Source organism: Siphateles boraxobius, unplaced genomic scaffold (genome assembly GCF_051911475.1).
Source record: "Siphateles boraxobius isolate OS27281-9 unplaced genomic scaffold, OSU_SipBor_1 16, whole genome shotgun sequence".
NCBI classification, from domain to species: domain Eukaryota; kingdom Metazoa; phylum Chordata; class Actinopteri; order Cypriniformes; family Leuciscidae; genus Siphateles; species Siphateles boraxobius.
The window spans coordinates 539,212-556,910 of NW_027508766.1; the positions used below are offsets into that span (position 1 = coordinate 539,212).

The window sequence follows — 17,699 nt, forward strand, 5'->3', positions numbered from 1 at the left end:
TTTAGCCATAAATGACGTTCCATGGCCACCAGGGCTGCCATAGAACGGCCCACAGATTTGGCTGTTTCCTTGGTGGCCCGGAGAGACAGATCTGTCGTGCGACGCAATTCTCAAATTGCCTCAGCACTAACTTCCTCACAACTGTCCATGTCCCTCAGCAGGTCAGCCTGGTATGCTTGGAGAATCGACATAGTATGTAAGCATGCCGCTGCCTGACCTGCTGCCGAATACGCTTTACCCACTAACAAAGATGTATTTTTTAAAGGTTTAGTGGGTAATGTCGGGGCTTTCAGAGAAGACGATGACTCGGGGGAGAGATAGCTTGCTAGCGTGTCTTCAGCACGAGGCATAGTCAAATAACCAAAGTGATCAATCCCTTGAACTTTACTATAGTTACTAGTCTGCTGATTATGCACTCTGAAAGAAGCCAGTTTAATCCACGATCTCGAGACCTCGGTGTGGAGATCGGGAAAAAACGGGAGTTCCCGACGAGGTGGTCGTGATCTAGATGGCAGATATCGTTCATCTAAAAGACTTTTTCTAGATTCAACATCAACATCATCGGCTGGCCACTCAATATTTAATTTAGTAACAGCACGAGATAAAACCACCCAAAGCTCCTCATCAGCAGGGGAATGAGCTGGCGAACACTCAATATCCCCCATATCAGCGACATCCAGATCCTCAGAACTGGATAGCCGCAATATTGGTGCCTCAGCCTGGGAAGGAGAAGCCGCAGAGCGGGCTCCTTCCTGGGCAAAGACACCGGATCCAGCAGGTAAGGGCTGAGAAAGGGCGGGGCCCGTCTCAAACCCCGCTACTAGATCCATCTGCGAACCCCAAGATGAAAGCCGACGCTGTGCCTCGGCAGCAGCGGGACCCGCACCTCGGGGAGCGCAAACCGAACCGTCCTCCTCAAAGAACGCCCGGCGAGAGCGGAGAGTTTTCATAGACAAACTCATGCAATGCTCATGCACAAGCGTGGAAAGCAGCCCGCCTTGACAACTCTTCTACTGCCATGGTGTGGAATCTGCTGCTGGGCACCTTTTGATTTGGAGACTTTGCTAAAAAGCAACCTGAATGGTACAAAACAACATGTTCCTAATCTCGTCAGTCATATTCTGTGGAATAAATTATGTTTGTGTGCGGGCATACCATTGCTTTTTTACTTGCCATTTTTGTATTTCCTTGCACCTCAAGTAAAAGTGATGTGTATATAAAAAATCTCTTGTTTTCACCACCTTCATTTTACCCCCCTTTCATAATAATTTTGAAATATTACTTTAAGGTGGGAAGCCAACCAGAGGGGATGGGGAGCAGCTGGTCGCCCTTGACCAAATTAAAAAGGCAGCCATTATTGGTGAGTAAATGCATAATGCGTTGACAAGGGAAAACAAAACTTTTAAGACTTTATAAGTTCACTACTTTAACCATAGCCTACTTGTATCAATGTTTATTAGGCATTAATGGAGACTGTATAAGATAGGGCACCCATTATTGTTACTGTATCTGTTTGGAACATATTAATACTAATTCATTGCTTGCTCACTTCTTGACCCTACCTTTTCTCTTCTAAAGCCACATTTCTGAATTTTTCCTATCCATGAATTTTCTCTGCTTTGGATGCACATGATTGACCGTGTGACTGTTAACAATGCAGTCCCCATGACGGACGTGCATATGAAAGAACGATGCCGCTTCTTTCAGGGGGGGTGATGTTTCCAATCAGAATTTCTTTCAGATTTAGCAGAATCCAATCAGAATCTTCCAATTGACGTGTTTACATGACGCATTTCTTATTATGATCAGCCCTTTATCCAAAATAGGTGTCCAATCGCAGCTGTACTGTAAGCAATTTGGGTTCCTGATGAAGCACTATATTATAATTATTAAACTGTCTTATTATTTTTGTCTTCTCTAGATGCTACATTGAAGAAGTGGCCGGCAGCCAGCCGAGGGCAGATAGGCACATCTATCAATTCGAGGCTCACAGAGCTGAGTAGATCAACAAGATAAATTGGTTTTTTTTTCTGCTCAGTTTTTTGTCTTATTTTTGTTCTAGTAATATTTGATTGTTCTTAAGTAAATAAATAATTAAAATTTCTACTTCTTGGGCTATTATTTATGTTGCCTAGTAGCTATGGATTTTAATAATTATACTAATATATAGGTAACATATAGCTGCATATATACGTGCATATATGCACATATAATATAGGAAAACGCCAATTTTATATGTAACATATATTAAAATCCTAATCAAAACCTATATTAAAACATATGTTTATATAGGTTCTTTCCATGTGGGAAATATCAACTGATTTGATAACTCAGAGTTCTTGTCATATTTTATTACCATTTTCTAAACTATAGTGAATAAACTGTGATAAATTTTCAGAAATGTTGAAGGGGTCTTGAATAAATTTTGGTTTGACTGTATATACACTCACCTAAAGGATTATTAGGAACACCTGTTCAATTTCTCATTAATGCAATTATCTAATCAACCAATTACGGCAGTTGCTTCAATGCATTTAGGGGTGTGGTCCTGGTCAAGACAATCTCCTGAACTCCAAACTGAATGTCAGAATGGGAAAGAAAGGTGATTTAAGCAATTTTGAGCGTGGCATGGTTGTTGGTGCCATATGGGCCGGTCTGAGTATTTCACAATCTGCTCAGTTACTGGGATTTTCACGCACAACCATTTCTAGGGTTTACAAAGAGTTGGTGTGAAAAGGGAATAACATCCAGTATGCGGCAGTCCTGTTGGCGAAAATGCCTTGTTGATGCTAGAGGTCAGAGGAGAATGGGCCGACTGATTCAAGCTGATAGAAGAGCAACTTTGACTGAAATAACCACTCGTTACAACCGAGGTACGCAGCAAAGCATTTGTGAAGCCACAACACACACAACCTTGAGGCGGATGGGCTACAACAGCAGAAGACCCCACCGGGTACCACTCATCTCCACTACAAATAGGAAAAAGAGGCTAAAATTTGCAAGAGTTCACCAAAATTGGACAGTTGAAGACTGGAAAAATGTTGCCTGGTCTGATGAGTCTCGATTTCTGTTGAGACATTCAGATGGTAGAGTCAGAATTTGGCGTAAACAGAGGATCCATCATGCCTTTGTTGTAAACTTCTTTCTTCTTCAGTGTAGAAAAACTCAGAAGCGAAAACCAGGAGACTTATTTAAGCAGGATTCTTTATTTGCTGTAGTCTGCTTGGTCCAAAATCTTACCCAAGTCAAGTCTAACTAAGGGAACTTTACATTGTAGTTTATATACATTTCAAGGGGGAGGGATTACATTGTGATGAACAAAGCATGTAAATGAGCTGATACATAAGAACATAACGGTCCAGGACTTCTCGCACTGAGACGAGAACTCCAAGACAAACGGTCTCAGTAATAAAATAGCAGGTGTTCAAACTTGCTCAGCATGACTCTTCACCCGGTAAAACAATGAGAACAGGAAAAGCCTAGCCTTCCGTTTGCAGAGATTTCCTGGTCTCATCATTTAATAACTTTTTCAATATAAAATACTATTGTATTGGAAATCTAAATTAAACATTTAAATAAAATTTGTAATCCTACATTTCCCCCTTTGAGAGTTCTAAATAACTCTCAAAAAATGCAAATTTAGACACTTAACCCTTCGGAGTCTTGGGCTATTTTGGCCGTTTTTGAGTGCTTTTTTTTTTTTTTTAATTTTGCCACATAAACGTAAAAAAAAAAAAGTTTACCATACCAATGTTTGGTATTATTTTTTTCAGCACAACATCACCTATATGACCAGACAATTATTTTTTCACTTTGATGTACTGTATCAACATACTGGACCCAAAATCACACAAAAAACACAAAATCCGAATAGAAAAATGATAGCTTTTCTACTACAAAAAACACAAGCATGCTCAATGAAGAATTTTAAAAGGTTTAAAATGTAAACACAAGTTGTAAATGTCAACATATACAGGCACAATTCAGATATAATCAAGCTATATACAAAAAAAATATGATTTACCAAAAAAAAAAGTGGGTGTGGCCATAGGCTTTTTTTCTTTCTTTTTAGCTTAGTCACTTTTTAAAAAATGTTGTGCACACAATTATTCAGAGAGCTATATTTAAGGCCTTGCATTCCCAGAGTATGAGGGTTACCAAATAGTGCAAATACAAAATAAAAAATGTAAAATTGCGATAGAATGAAACGTCTCCGGTTACTTTCGTAACCTCGGTTCCCTGAAAGGCAAGGAACGAGACATTACGGATGTCGTATATGGGAACTCCTCTCATCCTTCATTTCTGCTGAAATCTTATAGGCTAACGCCAGCAGAGCTGGCCAATTGACGCAAATATGCAAATACTGACACCTCGTAGCAGTAATAAGCAAGTGCAGCGTCAATTCCTGTTCAGAATCGAACAAAAACGCTAAAACAATAGCGAACACGGCGGCGAGCGTAATGTCTCGTTCCTTGCCTTTCAGGGAACCGAGGTTACGACAGTAACCGGAGACGTTCCCTATCAAGGCTACGGAACTTGGACATTACGGATGTCGTATATGGGAACTGTGTAGAATCCCGCCGTGGCAGCCAAACAACCACTGACAACAGACCCAATACGAAGACCGCCCCCCCAGTATGCAAGCATCTGATAGGCCGAGATTGACCAATAGCGAACCTCTAACCTCTGATAGGCCCAAAGGGACCAATCACAAGCTCACAATACACTGCCAGCATTTGCATATCCCGAGCAGTATAACTGGGGGAAATTGCACTGTCGAAAAACAGGGCAATAACCACAGTAAGAGAAGGCCAACGCATAGCGGCGACAACAGTACAAACACACAATATAGCACACAGAACAACTCGTAAGCAAAGCGCAGAGCAGCTCTATACAATGCTGTGTGTGAAATCAACTCACCGAAAGCACTCGAGACGCTACAGAGGGCAAATCCAACTTGTAAAACCTGGCAAACGTGTTCTGAGAAGACCAGCCAGCCGCAAGACATAAATCCTGAATAGACATACCCTTAGTCCAAGCCCACGAGGAGGCAATCGCTCTACTAATGGCCTGAGAGATGAAGGAGTGAGATGTGTCGAATGGGCCTTGACGTTAAGGGGGCATTCTTGCCCCAGACAATCATAAGCCAAAACAATAGCGTCCACAATCCAGTGAGCAAGCCTCTGTTTAGAGACCCCCCGTCCCTTGTTGCACCCACCAAAGCACACAAACAGCTGGTCCGATTGTCGAAAAACGGCCGAGCGAGAAATGTATTCTCTGAGCGCTTTGACTGGGCAAACAGCACTCTGAGCAACGGAATCCTGAGAGGTTGGTGGCTCAGTGGACAAGGCAGGGAGAGAAACAATCTGCGCTCTGAATGGGGTGTTGAGCGACTTAGGAACGTAACCCGTCCTCGGTCTGAGAATTACATTACAGTTTCCCGGTCCAAAGGGAATACAATCTTCACTTACAGAGAAAGCCTGTAAATCCCCAACCCGCTTCGCTGAAGCGAGAGCGAGAAGCAGTGCTGTTTTGATTGATAGCTCTTTAATGGCAATCGAAGCTAAGGGCTCGAAAGGCGGTCGCGACAAAGCTTCTAAGACCAACGTTAAATCCCACGGCGGCACCGAAGGCGGCCGTGCAGGGCATAATCTCTTAGCTCCCTTGAGGAACCGAGTCACCGACGCATGTCTACCGATAGACTGTCCGTCAATAGGGGGGTGAAACGCGGCAACAGCGGCCACATATACCTTCAGAGTGGATGGTAGGCTCCCTTCATCCATCCTGTACTGAAGGAAGCGTAGAATATCCGACACAGAGCTGTCTGCTGGGTCTATACCGACATCCTTACACCATTTTGGGAATACACCCCACTTCAGAGCATACAGGCGCCTGGTGGACGGGGCTCGCGCCTCCGCAATGTAATTCAAAACTCGCGAGTGCAGCGCGTCCCCCCCGCTCAGTGACCCTGCAGCGGCCACACATGGAGGCTCCACAGCCCGGGGTTGGGATGCCAGATCGTTCCGCTCGCCTGAGACAAGGTCCGTCCTGAGCGGAATCTCCCATGGCTGTCCTGCCAGTAACTCTACCAAATCCGCGAACCAGGGCTGATTCGGCCAGTTCTGGGCTACCAGAGTCACCGCCGCCTTCTCCTCCCTGATTTTGCACAACACAATGGGCAAAATTTTCACCGGGGGAAAAGCATAGAGACGGACTCTCGGCCATCGCGCAGTCAGCGCGTCCACCTCCCGGGGGTACGAGACAGTGAGAAGAACATCTGACAATGCACGTTCTCGCTCGTCGCAAAGAGGTCGACCTCCGCTCTGCCGAAACGATTCCATATCAGCTGAACCGTCCCGGGGTGAAGCCTCCACTCCGGTTGGGGAATCCCGCTTCTCGAGAGCATATCCGCCCCGCGATTCAGAACGCCGGGGATGTGAGCCGCTCTCAGCGAGAGGAAAAACCAGTCCGCCCATAGCAGAAGGGATTCCGCCTGCCTGAATAGGGCTCTGGAATGTACACCGCCTTGGCGATTTATGTACGAGACCACGGAAGTGTTGTCGGTCCGAATCAACACATGCTGTTGCTCCAGCCGAGGCTTTTAGAGCTAGAGAGACCGCTTCTAGTTCCAGACGATTTATGTGCCACTCCATCTGCTTCCCTGACCACCGACCCGAGGCGGGCTTTCCCAAGACGGCTCCCCATCCGGTGGATGAAGCGTCCGTCAGGACCTCCACGCGTCGCGTCACTATGCCCATAGAGACGCCTGAGCTGAAGAGATCTGGGTTCCTCCGGGGGGCCAGGGCGCGGGCGCATCCGCGGGTGACCATAATGCGCTTGTGGCCAGAATACCACTCGCTCGGGAGGACGCGCGTTTTCAGCCAGTGTTGCAGCGGTCTCATATGCAGCAGCCCCAGATGACACACCGAAGAAGCCGCTGCCAATTGTCCCAATAGCCTCTGAAACTCTTTCAATGGGACAAGCCTGCCAGGTCTGAAGAGACCGAGAGAAGAACTCAGAGCCTCCGCTCGCTCGGGGGAGAGGCGCGCTCTCATTCTCACCGAATCCAAGCACACTCCCAGGAATGTTGTAGTCTGGCTCGATGTGAGGACACTTTTCTGGGCGTTCACCCTCAAACCGAGCATCTCCAAGTGTCAAAGGAGGGCTTCCACATGGCTGACCAGCATTTCTCTCGACTGCGCGAGAACCAGCCAGTCGTCCAGATAGTTCCAGACGCGCATCCCGCTCGATCTGAGGGGTGAAAGTGCCGCGTCCACGCATTTCGAAAATGTTCGGGGAGCTAGGGCTAGTCCAAACGGGAGCACCGTATATTGGTACACCGAATTCTCGAACACAAACCTCAGGAATCGCCTGTGACGTTTTACTATCTGGATATGAAAGTAAGCGTCCTTTAAATCCACTGAAGCGAACCAATCCCCGGGGCGAATTTGCGCCAGGATTTGCTTCAGAGTAGTCATCCTGAAAGCGCGCTTGTGAAGCGTTCTGTTGACGGGTCTCAGATCCAGAATGGGGCGGAGACCCCCTCCCTTCTTCGGCACAACGAAGTAGCGGCTGTAGAATCCGCTCTCCCTTTCCCTCGGGGGAACCGGTTCTATAGCCTTCTTTTCGAGCAAGTTGCACACTTCTTGCCTCAGCACATGAGCGTTTTGGTGCAAAGTTAATGACTGAATTACGCCGCGGAAGCGGGGTGGTCTGCGTTTGAACTGAAGTGTGTACCCGTTCCGAATTATATTCAACACCCACGGCGAAATGCCCGGAATAGCTTCCCACGCTGCCTGAAAGCGACTGAGCGTGCGCTGATCTAAACCTGCGGTCATCGCCGCTAAGCGAGGGCTGGGAATATTTATTGACCGTGACTCTGCGCTGCTCGAAGGCAGGGCGGGTAACACAGTGTGTGGTGCAAGAGGAGAAAAAAGCTCTGTTTGTGAAGTAGTGATCTGCTTTATTTTTGAACAATTGACAACATTGACAACATTCACAAAACAACTGCACGCGTCGCTCGCGGAACACTGAGGGACCAAGTGCATTAGAGCGCGCCGCTTGGACGCGGGGCCGATCTGGCGCTCTCTTCTCCTCTTGCCCGAGCGGTCAGGACGACTGCTTGGGCCTCGCAGGGGACGCGGTGGGATTTCTGCGCGGGCTCCTCTGCGTCCTCTTGCTTCCCGCTCCCTGCCACTGGCCGCTACGGCCTCTACGAGCATCCGGTCCTCTACGAGCATCCGGTCTTCTAGCCGCGGTCTAACCTCGACTCCGCGGTTGGGGGGGGCTACCAGCGGCTCAATGGCGGCGGTAGACCCGATCCCCGCTGCTGCGCGAGCCTCTTCCCTCCTGGCTTTGAGAGTTCGAAGAGGCATGTCCGCGCAGAGGTCGCAGGACCCTTCGTCCCTGAGGGCTGACTCAGCATGGGCCAGCCCCATACACGCGATGCAGAACAGGTGCGTGTCGGGGGGCACGATGGGGCCCGAACACAGGTTGCAGATAGTTGCCATCGGATGCAGGAGACAGTGCAAGTATCTCGGCGCAACTTCAACGATGGCGAAATAATTTGTTGTTAGTGGAGTATCAGCTTTCTAGCACACGATTTGAACGTGAAGAGAGAGATTCTGAACAGGAATTGACGCTGCACTTGCTTATTACTGCTACGAGGTGTCAGTATTTGCATATTTGCGTCAATTGGCCAGCTCTGCTGGCGTTAGCCTATAAGATTTCAGCAGAAGTGAAGGATGAGAGGAGTTCCCATATACGACATCCGTAATGTCGAAGTTCCGTAGCCTTGATAGGGAACTATATATCACAAAAAGGAGGTGTGCCAATAGGCGATTTTTCTTTACTTTTTTGCTTACAAACTCTACAAAACACAATGTACAATTACACAGATAGCTACATTACAGCGCTTTCATTCCTTGAGTAAGAGGGGTTCCTCAATAGTGCAAATAAACCATACAAAAGGTAAAATTAACACAAAATCAAACTATACATACAAGTATTTACAACAATTATCAGGTGTTTTTTATTTAATTTTATTTTTTATCTGTGCCACTCCTCAAAACAGTTTATCTAAATCTACTCCTAAACTACCTAAACTACTCCTAAACTACCTAAACTATCTACAGTACTCCTAAACTACTCTCAAAATCTACTCAAACTCTTCCAAAAACTAGCAATAATATCTCTCTATACATGATATATATAACCGTATACATGTCTCTCTTTGTCAACTCCGTAAATCCTCTGCCTTTCAATTTCGCTTCTTTGCTCAGTTGGCTCCTCCTCCATTCCCTAAAACGTGCAGCCTTAAGAGCAGAGTCAGCAGATTCACAAATTTTTCTCCGTTTTGTTTTATGACAAAAACCGACAAAGTTAGAATAAATGCAACGCCTGTCGCATCACATCTGGCGTTCTTTTACGAATGCGTCAATATTTGTTTATATAAAGTTTAAATGATCATATCTCCGTTTTTACTTGGTTTATCAACACAAAACAAAAAGTAACATAGAATTTCAAGCCAGCACTTTCGACAGAAGAGGACGGCAGCGCTCAACGTGACTTTGTTTTTATGCTTCAACGTCTTAAACTGGTCATGTAACTTGATCACGCCGGCGTGATCGGCGACCCCAAAGAGTTAAAAGTTAATTCTTGTAACTTGTGATCGTTAAAGGCACATGCTTCTGTGTTGCTGTTTCTGCAATTGCATGCTGACACAGAAACAAACATGCAATTTTAGGGTCCGTGAAGTTCTTAAGGGTAATAGTCTTTTCTGTTTGGAACTGTCATTTCTTTGTGAGAGGCGCGAGTCATTTGTTAACTGAAACACTTGATACTGTGGACGCATAGATAGTACGCTAGTAGAAGAAACAACAGCAGAATTGCTATTTCCTTTATTCATATCCACAGTTTACCTAACAAGTTTCCGAACTATGAAGAGTTATCTTCAGTCATCTGGTGTAATTTTGCTGAAAGATCAAGAATGTCTTGTTGGATTTTGTTCAAGTTCTCTGTTGGATCCATTAAAACCCGGTGCATCACTCAGGTCCGATGATGGTGCAGGCTCCTCCTTGCATTGCTAAAATGTAATCCAAGGCCACTCTGTTCTGTAAGATCATTATCTTGTGCGAAGCGAGAGTGTCTGTGATGTTACTGGTACGACAATCTTGATCATGTTGATGGATGACTGAAGGTTTCGTATGTGAGTCTCTGCGTTGTGTTTTTTTTTTTTTTCTTTCGTGATAGTTGGTTCGGCAGTGGGTCTAGTCGTTTTCTTGAGTTTTTCTTGTGGCTTCATACGCAGATGACGAGGTCAGTGCATATGGGTCCCGGACAGTCATCAGTGGTATCTACACAGAGTAAGACAGAAAACAAAAGACAGGAGAGCAGTATTTGTTCACACACTAGGGTTGTGAACTTTTCCGAGTCTGCTAGACAGTAGAGCAGTGTTTGTTCAAACACTAGGGTTGTAAACTTTTTCTGAGTCTGCTATTGTTGTTCCATCTTTCCCTATTTCTTAATTCCTTTGAAACCTAAGGAACAGTGAGGTAAGGATGGACTAGTGGATGGGGAAGGCCTATGAGGGACTCTTCACCGCAGAGTTTGACCCCCGAAGCCTATTGCATTCGGTGTCATTGAGTGATGAACGACTGGAAGCAATAGCAAGTAAACAGTGATTTAATGATGAATATGAAGCAGTACAGGCAGATGTGAAAAGGTGACACAGGGACTTCGGTGGTCAGGATCCGTGATGAAGTGAAGAGGTGCGGTGACGGTGAGACGGCAGACGAAACCCAGCGACGAAGACGAAGAACGGGAACACAAGGCAGGAACTGGACACCGGAACACCAACACGAACGACATCAAACAACGATCTGACAAGGATAATAGAACAGCGGTAAGTATAAGTAGAGTGATGAGATTGATTGCAGCTGGTGAAGTGAATGAGGATAAGCTGAAGCGGATCAGGTGATGTCATACACTCATGCCCACTACACACGTGCATTCATACCACAACATAAACACGAGACGAGAAGGAACAGAGAATGCGTCTACCGTGACATTCGGTTCTTCTCTGGGCTCCTCACTGGTTCCGTGTCTTAACCAATCCCTGTAGGTAGGGGAAACAACTTTACAGTGTGACATTAGTCCAGGTTTTTCCTTCCCTGACACAATCCTGCAGCTGCTGTAATCAACATCACTTAATGTGGTCCATGCCACATAGGAATTACTTTCAATTACTTGAGCTGAACCGTCAACAAACAACTCAAAATCAAAAATTCTCTAGGGAGTTTCTTTTACTTCCCTCGAAGGTGTGTATGTAAGCGTAACACAATCGTGAGTCATTTCTCCTTCATCCTCTAACACAAATTCAGTCATTGCAGACATCATACATGAGGATGGGTTTGTGACAGGTGCACGTTTTCATTCATCAGTGTGGACACTGCATGAAGGCATTTTACATTTACAGTCTGACCTAACACCATTACTGATGAAGGGCCTGTGCTGTAGCATAACATTAAAGGCTGTGAGTTTACTTAACCAGTGTTCCCCAAAGGAAGGGTGAGACTGTCACTTTCGTTTTGTTCTTTACATTTACATTTATTAATTTAGCTGACGCTTTTATCCAAAGCGACTTACAATTGCTATATTTCAGAGGTTGCACACCTCTGGAGCAACTAGGGGTTAAGTGTCTTGCTCAGGGACACATTGGTGTCTCGCAGTGGATTCGAACCCGGGTCTCTCACACCAAAGGCATGTGTCTTATCCACTGCACCATCACCACCCCATTGTTCTTTTAAACAAAAATAAGTGTTTCATCTTTGTTGTAAGTTACTGGGGAAATTAAGCACTCACAGCCCAAATGGTTAACACGTCAACCAGCTGCCCCAGTTTAATGATGAGGGGACGGGCTGTTTCAAAGTAGCAAGCAGACTGAGTAGGAGCTGAGTAACATTGTTAACTTGTTTAAAGTTCTTTTTGTTTTTCCTACACTCTTTTCCCCAATGTCCATGTTTACCACAATAATAACAACTACTGCCCTCTCTTTTAGGACATTTGTGTTTCTGTTGATTCTCTGTGTTGACCTTAAAGGATGTTGCTGCAATTTGTACTCTTTCCTTGACATCAGAGTCTCTTTCCCATGCAGCCAAACTGTCTAAGTTGTTTTGTATGGTTCTAGTGGACCATGTTAAGTCTAAGAAAGGCAATGCTTTTCTATGTTCTGACAACAGACCATCAAACCATGTGCAAACTAGGGGACCATTATCTTCTAGCACCTTCTCTGAAGTGTCAGCTATACCACTGTATGCTGCTGCTGACTGACAAAATCTTTCAGTGTACTCACTAACATTCTCATGTTTCTTCTGTACACAACTAGTGAACTTTGACCAGTCCATGTTCGGTCCAACAATGTTCTTTAATGCTTTCAGAACTCCCTCTCTCAATTCATCTTTTCTGGCCTGTTGTAGTTCAGAAGTAACAGCAGACTCAAAACTGTTGAATTCAGATTCAGTTAGAATTTGTGACATCAGCTGTGTGACTTCTGCCAACGACATGCCGTAAAGACGCATTTTACTGATCAATGCCCTTCTAAATTCAGAAAAATCTGTGCATACTGAAGTTAAGCTTTGGGATAGTCTTTCTATGTCTCTAGGTCCGAGTGCTTTAGCAACAGTTTGGTTTTGGACAACAGAAGAGTTGGGAGGAACACTTTCAGTTCCCTCAATTCCCTGAGATCTTCTTGCGACACATACCTTTACTGAATCTACAGGCTTATCAGTTACTGATGGCATGTCTTCATCTTTTTCAAATAATGCTTGTAAGTCAGGATAATTTTCATCTGACTGTTGGTCTTCTGAGTCACATTTGGTTAAGGCCTTGTTATGGCCCACCTTAGTGTGCAATTGTTTGTTCTGTTCTTTTAATTTAGCTATACACCTAGATTGTTCTTGTGCAATGGATAAGCTAAATTCCATGTGACAGAAAATAATGCCTTTTATGTTTCTCTTCCTGATACATGCACCCAACACCTTCTTGCATTCTTCAATAGACCATACTTTTTCTGGGTGAATACCAAATTTCTTTCTCAAATCCAATCTGACTGACTCAGTCACTATGGAGTCCATCTGCTCCCCTAACAATGACCTGAACTCACTGTCTGTCCATAAAGGAGTAGCGAGACCACCTTTTTCTGTTGTGGGGATTAGTCTAGCATTCCTTCTAAACATTGTTGTGAGTTTTCTTTGTTTCCAACACAAACAGACACTAAAACTTCTCTGATCGACATAGGGTACACTCGTTAACGCAGATCACTGTTGTTAATGCTAACCTTCTCTGACTAAAGCAAAGGATACGCAAATTACTAGCAATTTATGCTAAAATCTTCCCTGCCTGAAAAAAACGTTTGCCACTTCCCTGGCAAAGCAGAGGATAAAACAATATTAACATGTACGTTAATCTTCCCTGCCTGAAAACAGAGGGTACAATATATTAGCACTTGATGCTAATCTTCCCTAACTTTATAGAGGATAAAACACTTCCCTGGCAAAGTAGAGGGTAAACAATATTAACATGTACTTTGATCTTCCCTGCCTGAAAAACAGAGGATACATTTCATCTCTAAAAGCAACTTTAGAGGATAACTTTAGTTAACAAACCCTACAGCTGTTTGTTAACTTCTTCTCTGATAGCGCAGAGGAATAACAGATTTTTTTTTTTACTGGTTTTTCAACGGTTCTTTGAATGGAGTGAAACTCACCAAATTTTTGTTGTATAGAAAGATTCTGCCTGGAAATCTTGGTTCAGCTTGAAGTTTTCAATCTGGAGGAAGCTGGAAAGATTCAGTCTGGCAATCTTTGTTTAGCTGGATGTTTTCAAAATTCAGTTTGAAGACTTAGTCAGCTTTGTTGAGATCTTTGAGCTTTGAAAAGTTCATTCTTTGTTGAGTTTCAGTTTCTCCATCCGGGTCACAGGGCACCATCTGTTGTAAACTTCCTCCTTCTTCAGTGTAGAAAAACTCAGAAGCGAAAACCAGGAGACTTATTTAAGCAGGATTCTTTATTTGCTGTAGTCTGCTTGGTCCAAAATCTTAACCAAGTCAAGTCTAACTAAGGGAACTGTACATTGTAGTTTATATACATTTCAAGGGGGAGGGATTACATTGTGATGAACAAAGCATGTAAATGAGCTGATACATGAGAACATAACGGTGCAGGACTTCTCGCACTGAGACGAGAACTCCAAGACAAACGGTCTCAGTAATAAAATAGCAGGTGTTCAAACTTGCTCAGCATGACTCTTCACCCGGTAAAACAATGAGAACAGGAAAAGCCTAGCCTTCCGTTTACAGAGATTTCCTGGTCTCATCATTTATGAACTTTCTCAATATAAAAAACTATTGTATTGGAAAATTAAATTAACCCTTTCGCACGTACGTTCTAAAATAGTCAGACTGGCAGCCTGGCGTGAGTTTTTTTCTGCGACCGTTATTTTGTAATCAATTGCGTTCTAATTTCCATGGAGACGCATGCACCTTGTCACGTGAAATTTCCCAGTCACAATGGCGCACACGATGGATAACCGTCTGCAGGTGAGTAGTTTGAATGTTTCGCTTTATTTTTTATTCAAAACCTCTCAAATAATGTGTTAGCGTGTACCGACTATGGTTGATATTGTTTTGTTTATGTTTTTGTTGATATTGATATTGTCACGTACGACGGCCTTACGTAAACATATCACCAGAATGATTGACACTTAGGTGGACCAATAGTATAGGCTACCCACCCGGAAAAAGAAAATCCTCCGCTATAACTTTAACTGTCTGGTCACTGACATTCTTCAAAATATCTTCTTTTGTGTTCAGCAGAAGAAACAAATTCATACAGGTTTGAAACAAATTGAGGGTGAGTATATGATGACAGAATTTTCATTTTAAGTGAACTATCCCTTTAACGATGTCATACCATGTAGCTTTTCTCTGTTTTGCTAGTGAGATATATGTATAGTATAAGTTTAGCATTATTCATAGAATTCAAACGTATGACATTTGTTAAAAAGAAATCACAAAATGTACACATTTCATGTATGTTTTATTAAATCTATTTTAATGTAAGTTAAATGTTTTTTTTAACACAATACGTTTATACTTACTAATATAATTACAAAACAGATTTACAATGAATATCAAAATAGTATCATCATAAACAAACAAACAAAAATTCTATAAATATACTCTGACTTTTGATAAATGTTTTTGTTTAAAAAAAACTATTATACATAACTTTATACTTAATAATATAATTACAATAAAAAAATAATTAAAATAGTATCATCATAAATTAATTAATATACTCTGACTTTTTACAGGCTTAATAATGCTTCAGTGTGTGGTACTCCTCAAAACATGGGACAGCACACAAGGGAGTGTTGCATGGCACACACATGTGCTTGGTGAGGCGCCTCTGCTTGCCCTTGTGTGTGCTGGAGAGGCAGACCTTGCAGTGCCGCCTGGTCTTGCTGCCCTGGGAAGTGGTCTGAGGGACTTCAGATGGGAAATGCCTGGCTGTAAGGCGCAGAGGAGTGTCTATGGCAGGACGCCCTCCTTTGGTTGGACCGCGCAATGTGCTGTACTCCTCCAGCAGCCCTCTCATCAGGTTCGTCCTGAATTGTAGGGAGGTGATTTCCTTTCCTACTCATAGTAGAGCACATCAATAGGGAGGGAGTGAGGAGAATAGAATAGTATGTGACAGTGTGGTCTGTTTATTATTGTGAATTTGTTAACACTTTAGATTACATTAATTAAAAATGTTATCACTTTTTATCTTGTTTATATGTATTATTAGATGATTTGTATTCATTTCTCACCAGTAATTTGCCGGTAGAAGATGTGGCTGTTGAGTAAAACAGTGTCAAGTACATGCAAAAATATCTTCTTGTACCACTTGGTAGACTTTCTGGTGCATTCATGGAAACCAGTCATCATATCAGCTTTGTCAACTGCCCCCATCTTTTCGTTATACTCCAGCACACAGACTGGCTTCATCCTTGGTTGCCCAGTGATGTGATCAAGCTTCCCTGTGGCTGCCATACCAGTTGGGTGGACTGTGGTAAGGACATGTACATCCCTCTTGTCGTGCCATTTTACTGCCATCTGTGACCCATTCTCTTCGAATTCCACCTCACCTTTTTTCATCTTACAGGTGAACTTTGGCATCCCTTTCCTGTTTGCGCGCACAGTCCCACAAGCTCCAGTGCCAAGTGACAAGAGGTGCTGGAAAAGTGTGGGACTACTGTACCAGTTGTCCACATAAAGAACATGACATTTTTTTAGGTAAGGTGCTAGAAGTGTCATCACAACGGACCCAGAAATCCCAAGTCCTGGGTAATGTTGGATGTCAGTGGTAGATCCGGTGTAAATTATCATGTCCTCCACATAACCAGTGAGCACATCACACAAAACAAAAAAACTTGACCCCAAATCTGTGCCGTTTAGATGGAATGAACTGACGAAATGCCAGCCTGCCTTTCCACTTCATCAGAGACTCATCCACACACAGATCCCTGTATGGCACAAAAATGCGACGAAAGGAGGAGGTGAGAGCAGTAAATATGTGTCTGATTTTTTTCAGCGGGTCATTGGAAACTGCTGTCGCATTGTTTGCGAAGTGAAGACAGCGGAGGAGCAGAAGGAAGCGATCCTGAAAAACTGAACTGCCACTAAATATGTATACATTTCAGGGATATTTGTTGGAACCCATTTAACCAGCTTTCCTTTAATTTCCCTTTCTTGCAAGTCAGAGGCATAGCGGTTTGTTTCCTCCACAATTTCTCCCATGACATCTTCTGTGAGGAACAATTTAAAACAATTGACCTCACTGGGTGATTCTGGTGGATTTTGCACACCACAGAGCTGGTTGTCAAAATTGCCTGGCCCAGGAGGATTAAAAAGGTTGGTTGCCTTCCATAATAATGAGTTTACCTCTTCTACCTCATTTGGGACTGGTGTCGTCTCTTCATCTGCAATGTTGTCAAGAGCTTCAAGGTTTGGGGGAAGATCTTCATCGCTGTCACTCTCTGCCTCGCTGTCAAAAATCTCCTCATCAGAATTAAAAAAAATGTCCTCAATTTCCTCATTTGTCAGTTGTCGTCTTTTATATAAATTTTCTGTCATTTTCTCTGAAGTTGGTGAGCTTGATTAAAGTTGTGTCTTTAAATTAGAACAAAGGCGAGTGTGAGGTAACGGTGAAGTCAGCTCTACATCATTTGTCAGCGGGAAAAAAAGACTCGCAATGCATGACAGTTCAAATCTTTTTTTATTTATTATACAAAATATGTACAAACTTGTAGTTATTAACATCGTTAAATATATGTAAGGGAACTCCTAATTTGGTTTTAATACTTAGAGAAAAAAAGATCATGTTAGTTGATCGGTAAGATATACGGGCTATGGGCGCCGCCATTATTTGTTTACAACACTGATGGAGAGTTGGACTCAGAGCCTGCTGGATTTACAACATGCAAGATCATCCATGTCTTCCGAAATATATGACAGTAACCCCCGCTTCACTGCATCTCACGCGACGCTCCTGCTTGAGGCTCACGCGCTGCTCCTGGTGTGAATCCACTCATTGATTAACATGCACGCACGCCGAAAAAAAATGCGCTGACGCTTGCTGTGTGAAAAGGCCGTTTTC

The 17,699-nt window shown here is 43.6% G+C and overlaps 2 long non-coding RNA genes across 4 annotated transcripts; both read left to right on the forward strand.

Moving 5' to 3' along the window:
* Positions 1–970: 970 nt before the first annotated feature.
* LOC143738918 (uncharacterized) lies at positions 971–2,010 on the forward strand. The gene is made up of 3 exons (XR_013204075.1): positions 971–1,083; positions 1,289–1,360; positions 1,922–2,010. It is a non-coding gene; the product is annotated as an uncharacterized LOC143738918 (long non-coding RNA).
* Positions 2,011–15,938: 13,928 nt separating this feature from the next.
* LOC143738919 (uncharacterized) lies at positions 15,939–16,958 on the forward strand. Of its 3 annotated transcripts, XR_013204077.1 has the most exons (4): positions 15,939–16,112; positions 16,206–16,336; positions 16,499–16,599; positions 16,800–16,958. It is a non-coding gene; the product is annotated as an uncharacterized LOC143738919 (long non-coding RNA). The 3 variants fall into 3 exon arrangements; XR_013204078.1 differs by lacking the exons at positions 16,499–16,599; positions 16,800–16,958 and adding an exon at positions 16,635–16,685; XR_013204076.1 differs by lacking the exon at positions 16,800–16,958 and having other exon boundaries at positions 16,499–16,679.
* Positions 16,959–17,699: the final 741 nt, after the last annotated feature.